The following is a 13,094-nucleotide window of genomic DNA, read 5'->3' as shown; positions in this document are numbered from 1 at the left end:
TTGTGATTAAAATAGAGATAGAGGATGTATGTGGATGGATGTTTGGTGTGGATAATAACTGAATGATCAGGGAGGTGCCAGCCTAAGAATCCAGTGTCCATCAGCTGAAGACGGCGTCAAGTGGAAATAACCAGAGGACCCCCAGAGGGCAGACTGGAATCCACCCAACAGCCTCAAGAATGGAAGAACCAAAGAACAAGATAACATCTTGGAGCCGTCAGGAATGTGCTATCTGCTGATTGATTCAGCAACAGCATGATGAAGCAATTCCCATAGACTGGCATAGGAAGAAATTCCTATAAAAATAGACTCTAAAAAGTGAGAACTTTGGGGTCTGATTCTGCAAACCAACTTCCAGGAGCATCAGATGAGCATCTGACAAGGCCCTGCTCCCTCCTTATGTCCAGGCCACCTGGCCAGTGGCTTGGCATGAGCAACTCTAAGGCTGGTAACTATGATAACAACCTTGCAGAACCTGTGTGTGTGTGTGTATGAATGAATGTGTGACTAAATATGAGATTGAATGGAATGTTATAGCTATAACTAACTGCTTACTATGATTCTTTCTGTATTCACAATAAATGTGGTATTTTGCCTTTTTCCCTTTAATAAGATCCTGCTGGTTTTTATTTTATTGGTATAACACAGGTGCCCAGATTAGCCTGCCTGTCCTAATGGATTCTAGTAGCTTCTTAATTGGCTCCAGGTGTCCTAATTAGCCTGCCTGCCTTAATTGGTTCCAGCAATTTCTTGATTGTTCTGGAACAGCCCATTATCTTACTCAGGGAAAAGGGACCTGCTTAATCTGGGGCTAATATATGTGCCTTCTATCACTCTCATGTAGCCATCTGGCTTGACCCTGTTACAAACTACATGTGCGCTCAGGTCAACGTGTGATATGTAGGTGTGTGTTTGGAGAATGGAAAGATTGGCTACTGTGACAGAATATACCCATGTTCACACCCTACACACTACCATAATTATGTTTGTCTAGAGTATGTCTTGTAAAATATTATTTCAAAACTCATAATTTGCTGGTCAGTATCATCCTGATAAAATGTGTGGCATCATTTTATGTAGAGTTATAAGATTTCCCTGTATGATGTTATTAACACATGTTCCAAGTCCACAGCCGTCCCAAACAGAGGTGGGCAAACAGGTCTGTCCTAAACAAAGGAATGTGTGCTCTGCTTCATTTGCATTTAAGCATTAAACAGAGTCATTAAGCAGGAAGGGAAACAAAGAAAGCTCAAGAAGGTGAGAAAAAACCAGCAGGGAACATCCTTCCATCTAGACTCTTTGTCTTCTAGTGTCCAGCTGGAAATGTGTTTCAAGAGAGGCACTTGAACTATAAAAGGAGGGACAGACAACTCTCTCTCTCTCTGCCCATTGCATTAGCTATGCCTGAAGAGAAAAGTTTGGTCAGTAAGACTGCTGGAAGCATGTGGTGAGACACGTTCCTTGACTCTGATATAATTTGCTAAGTTAGGAGAGCTGGCTGTATTTTAAAGAAGCTTTACTGAGGGCACAGGAACAAACCATCCTGATGTGCAGAAAAAATACCAAATATGGCAGGTGACCAGCTTGGCTCAACAGTGAAACCTTCAGTGAGCTTAAACTTAAAAAGGAACCTTACAAGAAGTGGAAACTCAGCCAAATGACTAGGGAGGAGTATAAGAATATTGCTCAAGCATGCAGGGGTGTAATCAGGAAGGCCAAGGCACAACTGGAGTTGCAACTAGCAAGGGATGTGAAGGATAACAAGAAAGGTTTCTACAGGTATGTTATCAACAAGAAGGAGGTCAGGGAAAGTGTAGGACCCTTACTGGATGGGGAGGCAACCTAGTGACAGATGATGTGGAAAAAGCTGAAGTACTCAATGCTTTTTTTGCCTTGGTCTTCACAGACAAGGTCAGCTCCCAGACTGCTGCACTGGGCAACACAATATGGGGAGGAGGTGAGCAGCCCTCAGTGGTGAAAGAACAGGTTAAGGACTATTTAGAATAGCTGGACGTGCACAAGTCCATGGGGCCGGATGCACTGCATCCAAGGGTGCTGAGGGAGTTGGCTGATGTGATTGCAGAGCCATTGGCCATTATCTTTGAAAACTCATGGCAATCAGGGGAGGCCCCAGATGACTGGAAAAAGGCTAATGTAGCGCCCATCTTTAAAAAAGGGAAGAAGGAAGATCCGGGGAACTACAGGCCAGTCAGCCTCACCTCAGTCCCCAACAAAATCATAGAGCAGTTCCTCAAGGAATCCATTTTGAAGCACTTGGAGGAGAGGAAGGTGATCAGGAACAGTCAACATGGATTCACCAAGGGCAAGTCATGCCTAACCAATCTGATTGCCTTCTATGAGAAGATAACTGGCTCTGTGGATATGAGGAAAGTGGTGGATGTGATATATTTTAACTTTAGCAAAGCTTTTGATATGGTCTCCCACGGTATGCTTGCCAGCAAGTTAAAGTTGGATGAATGTACTATAATGTGGATAGAAAGCTGACTAGATTGTCGGGCTCAATGGGTAGTGATCAACAGCTCAATGTCTAGTTGGCAGCTGGTATCAAGCGGAGTGCCCCAGGGGTCGGTCCTGGGGCCGGTTTTGTTCAGCATCTTTATTAATGATCTGGTTGATGGGATGGATTGCACCCTCAGCAAGTTCACAGATGACACTAACTGGAGGGAGAGGTAGATACGCTGGAGGGTAGGGATAGGATACAGAGTGACCTAGACAGATTGCAGGACTGGACCAAAAGAAATCTGATGAGGTTCAACAGGGACCAATGCAGAGTCCTGCACTTAGGATGGAAGAATCCCATGCACCACTACAGACTAGGGACTGACTGGTTAAGCAGCAGTTCTGTAGAAAAGGACCTGGGGATTACAATGGATGAGAAGCTGGATATGAGTCAGCAGTGTGCCCTTGTTGCCAAGAAGGCCAACGGCATACTGGGCTGTATTAGTAGGAGCATTTCCAGCAGATTGAGGGAAGTGATTATTCCCACCTATTTGGCATTGGTGAGGCCACATCTGGACTATTGCATCCAGTTTTGGGGCCTCCACTACAGAAGGGATGTGGACAAGTTGGAGAGAGTCCAGCAGAGGACAACAAAAAATGATTAGGGGGCTGCGGTGCATGAGTTATGAGGAGAGGCTGAGGGAACTGAGCTTATTTAGTCTGCAGAAGAAAAGAGTAAGGGGAGATTTGATAGCAGCCTTCAACTACCTGAAGGGGGGTTTCCAAAGAGGATGGAGCTCGGCTGTTCTCAGTGATGGCAGATGACAGAACAAGGAGCAATGGTCTCAAGTTGAATGGGGGAGGTCTAGGTTAGATATTAGGAAACACTATTTCACTAGGAGGGTGGTGAAGCACTGGAATGGGTTACCTAGGGAGATGGTGGAATCTCCATCCTTAGAGGTTTTTAAGGCCCAGCTTGACAAAGCCCTGGCTGGGATGATTTAGTTGGGGATTGGTCCTGCTTTGAGCAGGGGGTTGGACTAGATGACCTCCTGAGGTCTCTTCCAACCCTAATATTCTATGATTCTGTAATTAGTAAATGTTTTATCTTTATTTCTCTTGTAACCATTTCTGACTTTTATGTCTTGTTACTTGTACTCACTTAAAATCTCTCTTTGTAGTTAAGCTTGTTTTACTGTTTTATCTAATCCAGTGTGTTTAAGTAAAAGTGTCTATTTGGGATGATAAAATGGCTTCTTATTACCTTTAAGAAATAATGTACTTAAAATATTTTGTACTATGCAGGAGAGGGCTGGGCAATACAGCAGGGGTCCGGGACCCTCTCGGGAGCCACAAGCAGGTTTCAGGAGTCCGCCAAACAGGGCCAACATTAGACCCGCTGGGGCCCAGGGCAGAAAGCCGAAGCCCCACTGCATGGGGCTGAAGCCCAGGCCCCTGAGCCTCACCACCCGGGGCTGAAGCCCAAGCAGTATAGCTTCATGGGGGCCCCTGTGGCGTGGGGCTCTGGGCAATTCCCCTGCTCGCTACCCCCTAATGCCGGCTCTGGCTTTTCATAGATTCATAGATACTAAGGTCAGAAGGGACCATTATGATCATCTAGTCTGACCTCCTGTACAACGCAGGCAAAAGAATTTCATCCACCCACTCCTGTGAAAAACCTCTCACCTATCTCCGAGCTCTTGAAGTCCTCAAATCGTGGTTTAAAGACTTCAAGGAGCAGAGAATCCTCCAGCAAGTGACCCGTGCCCCATGCTACAGAGGAAGGCGAAAAACCTCCAGGGCCTCTTCCAATCTGCCCTGGAGGAAAATTCCTTCCCGACCCCAAATATGGTGATCAGCTAAACCCTGAGCATATGGGCAAGATTCACCAGCCAGATACTACAGAAAATTCTTTCCTGGGTAACTCAGATCCCACCCCATCTAATATCCCATCACAGGCCATTAGGCCTATTACTAAAACCATGTTATCCCATCATACCATCTCCTCCATAAACTTATCGAGTTTAATCTTAAAGCCAAGTAGATCTTTTGCCCCCACTGCTTCCCTTGGAAGGCTATTCCAAAACTTTACTGCTCTGATGGTTAGAAACCTTCGTCTAATTTCAAGTCTAAACTTCCTGATGCCCAGTTTATATCCATTTGTTCTTGTGTCCACATTGGTACTGAGCTTAAATAATTCCTCTCCCTCTCTGGTATTTATCCTTCTGATATATTTATAGAGAGCAATCCTATCTCCCCTCAACCTTCTTTTAGTTAGGCTAAACAAGCCAAGCTCCTTAAGTCTCCTTTCATAAGACAAGTTTTCCATTCCTCGGATCATCCTAGTAGCCCTTCTCTGTACCTGTTCCAGTTTGAATTCATCCTTCTTAAACATGGGAGACCAGAATTGCACACAGTATTCCAGGTGAGGTCTCACCAGTGCCTTGTCTAATGGTACTAGCACCTCCTTATCCCTACTGGAAATACCTCTCCTGATGCATCCCAAGACCGCATTAGCTTTTTTCACAACCATATCACATTGGCGGCTTGTAGTCATCCTATGATCAACCAATACTCCAAGGTCCTTCTCCTCCTCTGTTACTTCTAATTGATGCATCCCCAGCTTATAACTAACATTCTTTTTATTAGTCCCTAAATGCATGACCTTACACTTCTCACTATTAAATTTCATCCTATTACTATTTCTCCAGTTTACAAGGTCATCCAGATCCTCCTGTAGGATATCCCGGTCCTTCTCTAAATTGGCAATACCTCCCAGCTTTGTATCGTCTGCAAATTTTATTAGCACACTCCCACTTTTTGTGTCAAGGTCAGTAATAAAAAGATTAAATAAGATTGGTCCCAAAACCAATGGATATGGAGAAAGCCAGTTGTTGTGGCACAGGTGGGCCGCGGAGCCTTTATAGCATTGGGGGTGGGGGGGCGGGGGGCTCAGAAAGAAAAAGGCTGAGAACCCCTGCAGTACAGGACATATGTTTCTGGGGGGAAATCTAAGACTGGGCATGTGTTGGGGTCCCCTGCACAAGCACCAAGGCTGGCCAAAGCCAGGGTGTGACCGGAGTGTGGCTGGCAGGCTGCAGTCACACACAGACACTCGGGGCGTGGCGTGCATGCTGGAAGGCTGTTTGTGAGAGGCCCCGGTAGGAGCTGCTTCAGCAAGGCATTGTAAGGCACCCAAGGGGGAAGGGCAGGGGTGTCACAGCTGCTCATTAGTCTGGATTGTGCCCTGGTATATCACAGCTATGAATAATCATTATCAAGCTTAATTACAATCGACATTTCAGTAATTAAGTAACTGTTTAACATCCTAAATGTCTATGTTCAGATTTACGTTGCTGAACTTTCACTAACAGTGCTATACCATTTGACTGGTATACGGGAAAAAGCTTGACTGGCAAATTGATAAGTATTAAATTGTTTATATTGCAGTAGTGCCCAAGGAGGACCCCATTCAGGGGTCAGGGCCCTATAACCCAAAGACAGTCCACAGGAACCCAAAGGAAACCAAAACTGGGATCCAAAATTACAACTGACTATTTAATTTTGGGATCTTAACTTCTCCATGTCTCAATATCAGCATCTGTAAAATGGGCATATTTTTAACTTAAACACTAACAGTGTGGTTGGAACTATAGAAGATGCAGAAGAAAATTCAGTCCCTGTCCCTGGAGCTTTAGTCTAATATCCCGCTCCTCCAACTGACTGCACTCTGACAAACAGCTTTGCTCAGTGGTGCCCACGTTCCTATTTACAACCACTATTTAAATTAGGAATATTTTAACCAAGTCATTTGTGGTGCTGTGCACTAGGGGTGGAATCCACTAAAGGTCTTAAGCATTGCAATGTCTCTGCCTCTGGTTATATGCTTTGCTGGCTCGCTTTACGTGTGCAAATACCTATCTCATGCCCAAGCCCCAGTGCAATCCACAAACCAGGGGAAGATGCCATTCCCCTGCCTCTCCTGCCTGCAGTCCAGGGGGCATGCTCAGGAGAGGGTGGCGCCTCCCTTATAACTTCCAGCCAAGTAGTTAGAGCACCTGCCCAGGATGTAGGAGATCCAGGTTCAATTTTCCCCCTCCAGCAATGGAGGGAGAAAGGATTTAAACAGGGGTCACTCACCCCTCAGCAGGGTGCTCAAACCACTGGGCTATGGGATAGTCAGAGGTAGGGCTCTCTCAGTCCCTCCTGGTGAAGCTGTTTCACTTTGGATAAATATTTCAATAGTCATTGGGCGAGAGAGAGAGTGTGACTCATTACTCCAGTGGTTTGGGCACCCACCTGGGAGGGGTGAGATCTAGGGTCCAGCCCCCTCCTCCACTCACATTTTCACGACGTATCCACAGTGGAACAGCTTCCACAGGAGAGGCTGAGGGAGCCCTACCTCAGACTGTCCCACAGCTCAATGGTTAGAACCAGGGGTGCAGCCCGTAAGGCGGAAAGAAGGAAGGGTGACCACCCCCTTGCAAGTGTATGCATGGTGCCTTTTTGAACCAGGGGGGCAATGGGTCATTGGTGGTGGGCTGGAGAGTGAGCCCACCCCACACTCACGCATCAGTGTCAGTTTCTGTCCTTCAGGTCTGGGCCTGGCTCCCCACTCCCAGCACTGCGATAAGGCACACGGGGTTCCATGGTGCTTTGGCCCCATGCACCATGTTCCAATACCACTCACTCATATTTGGCCTGTCTGCCCCTCTGTCAAGATGGGGGGGCGGCCGGGCCAAGCCTGAATGGCACTGTGACCCTGTGCACCAGGATGCAATGCCTAGGGTGGGGAGCAGGGCCCAGTCCCGCAGGGCAGGAGCCACAGCTGCTGGGTAAGTTGAGGCTGGCTAGCTCACCAGCGCATTATCAATGACCCATGATAAAACCTGGCTCACCCTGTTCAAAGCCTCTATCTGTCTGGTGGAGGGGGAGACTGAATGTGGGTTTCCCACATCCCAGGCGAGAGCTCGAACCACTGGGCTAAAAGTTAAAAGGTAGGCAGTGGAACCATCACCCCTTGCTTCTCCTGTGGAGTCAGCCAAATTTTGAACAGACCCCCTCTGAGCACACCTACCTGATTGGGTCCTGTATATGACACAGGGGGATAAACATCTGTCTTCCCCCTGTTCGTGACTTGCTCTGGGGCTTAGGTGGGAGACAGGCAGCAGTTCGCATTTGCAGAAACACATGTGCTGAAGGAACTTCTCCCCTAAAAACTTAGGCACGTAAACTTGGCCCCTACAGGGTTTGGTGGGAGTTTTATGGACTGTAGTGGAGCTGGAACTGGGGCTTGGGTGCCTAAACCTGAGATGTAGGCACCAACCTCTGGGGTTTAGTTGCCTAAGTACCTTTGTGGATCACATCCTAAGGGTACCTCTGCGTTGGAATAAAACCCCCGCAGCACAGCCTCTGAGGGCCCAGGTCAGCTCGCTCGGGCTCAGGCTTTGGCCGTGGGGTAAAAATTGCACAGTAGATAGTCAGGCTCCGGGACCCTCCCCACTTGTAGGCTCCCAGAGCTTGGGCCCCAGCTCCAGCCTGAATGTCTACACAGCAGTTTTACAGCCCCAGAGCCCGAGCCTGAGCCCAAACCAGCTGACCAACTGTACATGTTTAAATGCTGTGTAGACATACCCTAAGTGATTTGCCCAAGTGCAAACAGCAATCTCTGGCAGTGCTGGAACCAGAACCTGAGTCTCCCACAGCTCAGCTCAGCTTAATTCTAGTTGCTTTCAGCTCTCAATTCTCCAGCTAGGAGCTGGGGAAAGAAAAGGTAGAAGTTTAACTGTGCTGACAACTATGGATGGGATTCATAAAGAACTGTCATTGATCTCAATGTGGGTAAGGGGCCTACATAGTCAGGGATTCACAGAGGTGTTTATTCAGCTTTTTAAATGTAACAGCTTATCTCACTAGCTCCAGTACAGACTAATTTCTCACTTTGAGGTCTCTCTCCAAGGAAGCGGGCTAGTGACTTGCTTTTATAGAAGAGAACCATTATATCTCCACAAAAACAACGAGGAGTCCGGTGGCACCTTAAACACTAGATTTATTTGGGCATAAGCTTTCGTGGGTAAAACCCCACTTCTTCAGATGCATGGAGTGGAGATTACAGATACAGGCATAAATATACTGGCACATGAAGAGAAGGGAGTTACCTTACAAGTGGAGAACCAGTGCTGACAAGGCCAATTCAGTCAGGGTGGATGTGGCCCACTCCAAATAGCTGATGAGGAGGTGTCAATACTAAGAGAGCAAGAGGAAAATTGCTTTTGTAGTGAGTCAGCCAACAACAACTCTCCAACACCACAATCTACAGGCCACTATTCTCCAATCCCACTGAGGATTACCAAAAGAAACTACACCATCTGCTCACGAAACTCCCTGCAATAGCTCAGGAACAAATCCACACAGACACACCCCTAGAGCCCCGACCTGGGGTATTCTATCTGCTACCCAAGATACATAAACCTGGAAATCCTGGACGCCCCATCATCTCAGGCATTGGCACCCTGACAGCAGGATTGTCTGGCTATGTAGACTCCCTCCTCAGGCCCTACGCTACCAGCACTCCCAGCTATCTTTGAGACACCACTGACTTCCTGAGGAAACTACAATCCGTTGGTGATCTTCCTGAAAACACCATCCTAGCCACTATGGATGTAGAAGCTCTTTACACCAATATTCCACATGAGGATGGACTACAAGCCGTCAGGAACAGTATCCCCAATAATGTCACGGCAACCTGGTGGCTGAACTTTGTGACTTTGTCCTCACCCATAACTATTTCACATTTGGGGACAATGTATACATTCAAATCAGCGGCACTGCTATGGGTAACCGCATGGCCCCCACAGTATGCCAACATTTTTATGGCTGACTTAGAACAACACTTCCTCCGCTCTCATCCCCTAACGCCCCTCCTCTACTTCCGCTACATTGATGATATCTTCATCATCTGGACCCATGGAAAAGAAGCCCTTGAGGAATTCCACCATGATTTCAACAATTTCCACCCCACCATCAACCTCAGCATGGACCAGTCCACACAAGAGATCCACTTCCTGGACACTACAGTGCAAATAAGTGATGGTCACATAAACATCACCCTATACCGGAAACCTACTGACCGCTATTCCTACCTATATGCCTCCAGCTTTCATCCAAGACACATCACACAATCCACTGTCTACAGCCAACTCCTAAAATACAACCACATTTGCTCCAATCCCTCAGACAGAGACAAACACCTACAAGATCTATATCAAGCATTCTTAAAACTACAATACGCACCTGGGGAAGGGAGGAAACAGATTGAGAGAGCCAGACGGGCACCCAGAAGTCATCTACTACAGGACAGACCCATCAAGGAAAATAGTAGAATGCCACTGGCCATTACCTACAGCCCGCAGCTAAAACCTCTCCAACTCATCATCAAGGATCTACAACCTATCCTGGAAAATGATCCCTCACTCTCACAGACCTTGGGAGGCAGGCCAGTCCTCACTTACAGACAGCCCGCCAACCTGAAGCAAATATTCACCAGCAACCACAGACCACACCTCAGAAACACTAACCCAGGAACACAATCCCTGCAACAAACCTGTTGCCAACTCTGTCCGCATATCTAATCTAGTGACACCATCATCGGACCCAACCACACCATCAGGGACTCATTCACCTTCACATCTATGAATGGGATATATGCCATCATGTGCCAGCAATGCCCCTCTGCCATGTACATTGGAGAGTCTCTATGCAAAAGAATAAATGGACACAAATCAGAGATCAGGAATGGTAACATACAAAAGCCAGCAGAACACTTCAATCTCCCTGGACACTCAATAACAGATTTAAAAGTAGCCATCTTTCCACAAAAAAAATTTTGAAAACAGACTTCAGACTTTAGTCTCTAAAGTGCCATAAGTACTCCTTTTCTTTAGACTTCAGAGAGAAACTGCAGAGCTACAATTCATTTGCAAACTTACCACCATTCATTTGGGCTTGAACAGGGACTGGGAGTGGCTGGCTCACTACAAAAGCAATTTTCCCTCTCTTGGCATTGACCAGTCCTCATCAATTATTGGGAGTGGACCACATCCCCCCTGACTGAATTCGCCTTGTCGGCACTGGTTCTCCACTTGTAAGGTAACTCCCTTCTCTTCATGTATATTTATGCCTGTATCTGTAATTTTCACTCCATGCATCTGAAGAAGTGAGTTTTTTACCCATGAAAGCTTAAGCCCAAATAAATCTGTTAGTCTTCAAAGTGCCACGGGACTCCTTGTTGTTTTTGTGGATGCAGACTAACATGGTTACCCCTCTGATTATGTCTCCTGCAGTTATTAGACATCTATTTGGCCTAAAGCACGGTTTCAAATGAAACTAGTAATAGCTTCCTATGCTTTTAGTGTAATTACCTAACAACTGGTTTCATGCACTTGATCTCAGGTGACTGCAGTAAACAGAGTTTAGGGTCTTCTGTTTTTTTCTGCTACAAAATTAGAAAAAAAGTTAGATTTAGGACATTTCTATTCTGAGCATGCTGTAATTCAGGAACCCATTCTCAGATTCCCTTCAAATTCAGTAGAGATGTTTTGCCTTGGTCCCAGATTTAGCCGACCCATTGTGGATTATGGGGCTGACCCAAGAGTTTACAAGGAAATTGGGTTTACAATCAAAACGCCATTGCAATCGTCTCTGTGAAATGCTCCTGCTACCCCCATGGTCTCATTAGACACAGACACACACACAGAAATCAGCCTGTTGCGTTTCTTCTACCTACAACCCAGGAGCGTTGGCAGTGACTAATTTCCACGGACCAAATTCTCTGTCCAAACCCTGGAGCAAAGTTTAAATCCCATCAGCCAGCAATACCTCTGTGCTGTCCCCTCCGTTTGGAGACCAGCGTGTGCTTCCCCCGTAGCCTCCGAGCTCCCTCCAGTCTCTGCGGCGTCCTCCCAGGCTACTGGGGTGTGGACAGGACAGGTCCGTCCTTATAAGGCTGTGTCTGTTTCGTAATGCGGTTCCGTTTTACTCCGAATCCGACAACGCGCTCGCAGGAAGACGGCAGCTGCTGCTGGTCCGGGCACACGTCTCTCACTTCTCAGAGAGAACTGGCTCACCAGCCCTCTCTGCTGGCCCCGCACCCGGACCCACAGCAGAACCACAGAATGAACCGAACTCGTGTTGTCTTCCTGCGAGCGCTTTGTCTGATTCGGAGTAAAACGGAATCGCATTACGTAACCGAGGCGGCGCTATATGTCTGTGTCCTCGTCCTGTCCACACCCCAGTAGCCTGGGAGGACGCCGCAGAGGCTGGAGGGAGCTCGGAGGCTACGGGGGAAGCACACGCTGGTCTCCAAACGGAGGGGACAGCACAGAGGTATTGCTGGCTGATGGGATTTAAACTTTGCTCCAGGGTTTGGACAGAGAATTTGGTCCGTGGAAATTAGTCACTGCCAACGCTCCTGGGTTGTAGGTAGAAGAAACGCAACAGGCAGATTTTCTCTCTCTTTGCTCTGTGTGTGTGTACACATGTATGAGCCAGGGATACCAGTTTCTGAGAGAAGAAAGCACGGAGGAGCTGATTATTGGGAGCTTCAGTCGAATTTGGTCAGGGAGATTTTAAAAGCATCTGCTAATTTCCAGGCCAGTCCATTAATTTAGTGTCTTCGGATTCCCAGTGGGGAGATGTCCTAACACTCCGAGAGCTGTGTTCAGGGTGTTCGGGCTTCCAGTTCTCTGCCCGGTTTAACCTCCAGCTGGTGAAACTCCTCAGTAAGGATCAAAAGAGTTGGGAACCCGGCTCCTTTTCTGGTTAGTGGGTCCCTCGCAAACCAGTTCTGCCTGCTGCAAATGTAGCTGTTATTTGCGGGGAGGCTCCGAACAGTTTCTACGTGTTTAGTCACAAACTCTTTGTCTTTGGAATACTTGTTAGTCATGTCACAGGGTTTCAGGTGAATGTTCATCTGTGTAAAAATTCATTTAGCTTTTGGGATTCACACGGCGTTTACTGAATAGCTCAGTCCCTTGTGTCCTTGTGAACTAGGCCCCCACGAAGGGTAGCAGGTCAGACTTGGTGTTTTCATTCAAAGCCCAGAATTACCAGGGATCTGGGTATCCGGGAGACCAGCGTCTTAACTGCTGTGACTAGCAGTCTGGTACAGTCTGCTGGGAAGCCTTGCTGGTGGCTAATGAGACCATGGGGGTAGCAGGAGCATTTCACAGAGACGATTGCAATGGCGTTTTGATTGTAAACCCAATTTCCTTGTAAACTCTTGGGTCAGCCCCATAATCCACAATGGGCCAGCTAAATCTGGGACCAAGGCAAAACATCTCTACTGAATTTGAAGTGAGAGGACAACAGGTTCCTGAATTACAACATGCTAAATATGCTAAAACATGCTCCTAGAGGTTGTTGTTTTTGTTTGTTTTTTAGGGGCTGGGGGCTTAGTTTTCTGTGCCTCAGTTCTCCAGCTGTTAAATGGGGATAATGGAACTTCCCCAGTGCATGGGAGTAGTAAGGGTAAAAACAAAAAATTGAGAGGCATTCAGGCTTAGATCCACAAAGGTACTTAGGTGCCACCATGATCCCTACATAAAACTCCCACTCAGTGACTACCCATCCCTGTA

General features: G+C 47.1%; 2 protein-coding genes across 9 annotated transcripts in view; one reads left to right on the top strand and one right to left on the bottom strand.

Moving 5' to 3' along the window:
* Positions 1–11,664, bottom strand: part of LOC140905804 (GTPase IMAP family member 7) — a 60,959-nt gene extending 49,295 nt beyond the window's left edge. Inside the window, exons 1-4 of one of the 7 annotated variants that reach the window (XM_073329306.2) lie at positions 11,338–11,664; positions 10,881–10,954; positions 10,142–10,214; positions 8,619–8,706 (exon numbers count right to left, since the gene is read on the bottom strand). The gene's annotated coding sequence lies outside the window, so the exon portion shown is untranslated. Of the gene's footprint in view, positions 1–8,618; positions 8,707–10,141; positions 10,605–10,880; positions 10,955–11,337 lie in introns of those variants that run through there. The other 6 variants (XM_073329307.2, XM_078851286.1, XM_073329309.2 and 3 more) reach the window with 6 other exon arrangements.
* Positions 11,514–13,094, top strand: part of LOC140905775 (GTPase IMAP family member 8) — a 37,810-nt gene continuing 36,229 nt past the window's right edge. For both annotated transcript variants that reach the window (XM_073329239.2, XM_073329237.2), the window contains exon 1: positions 11,514–11,844. The gene's annotated coding sequence lies outside the window, so the exon portion shown is untranslated. The remainder of the gene's footprint in view (positions 11,845–13,094) is intronic.

This window comes from Lepidochelys kempii, chromosome 2, assembly GCF_965140285.1.
Source record: "Lepidochelys kempii isolate rLepKem1 chromosome 2, rLepKem1.hap1, whole genome shotgun sequence".
Lineage (NCBI taxonomy): Eukaryota > Metazoa > Chordata > Testudines > Cheloniidae > Lepidochelys > Lepidochelys kempii.
Note: the sequence above shows the minus strand (reverse complement) of the source record. Positions and strands in the feature narration are given on the sequence as shown.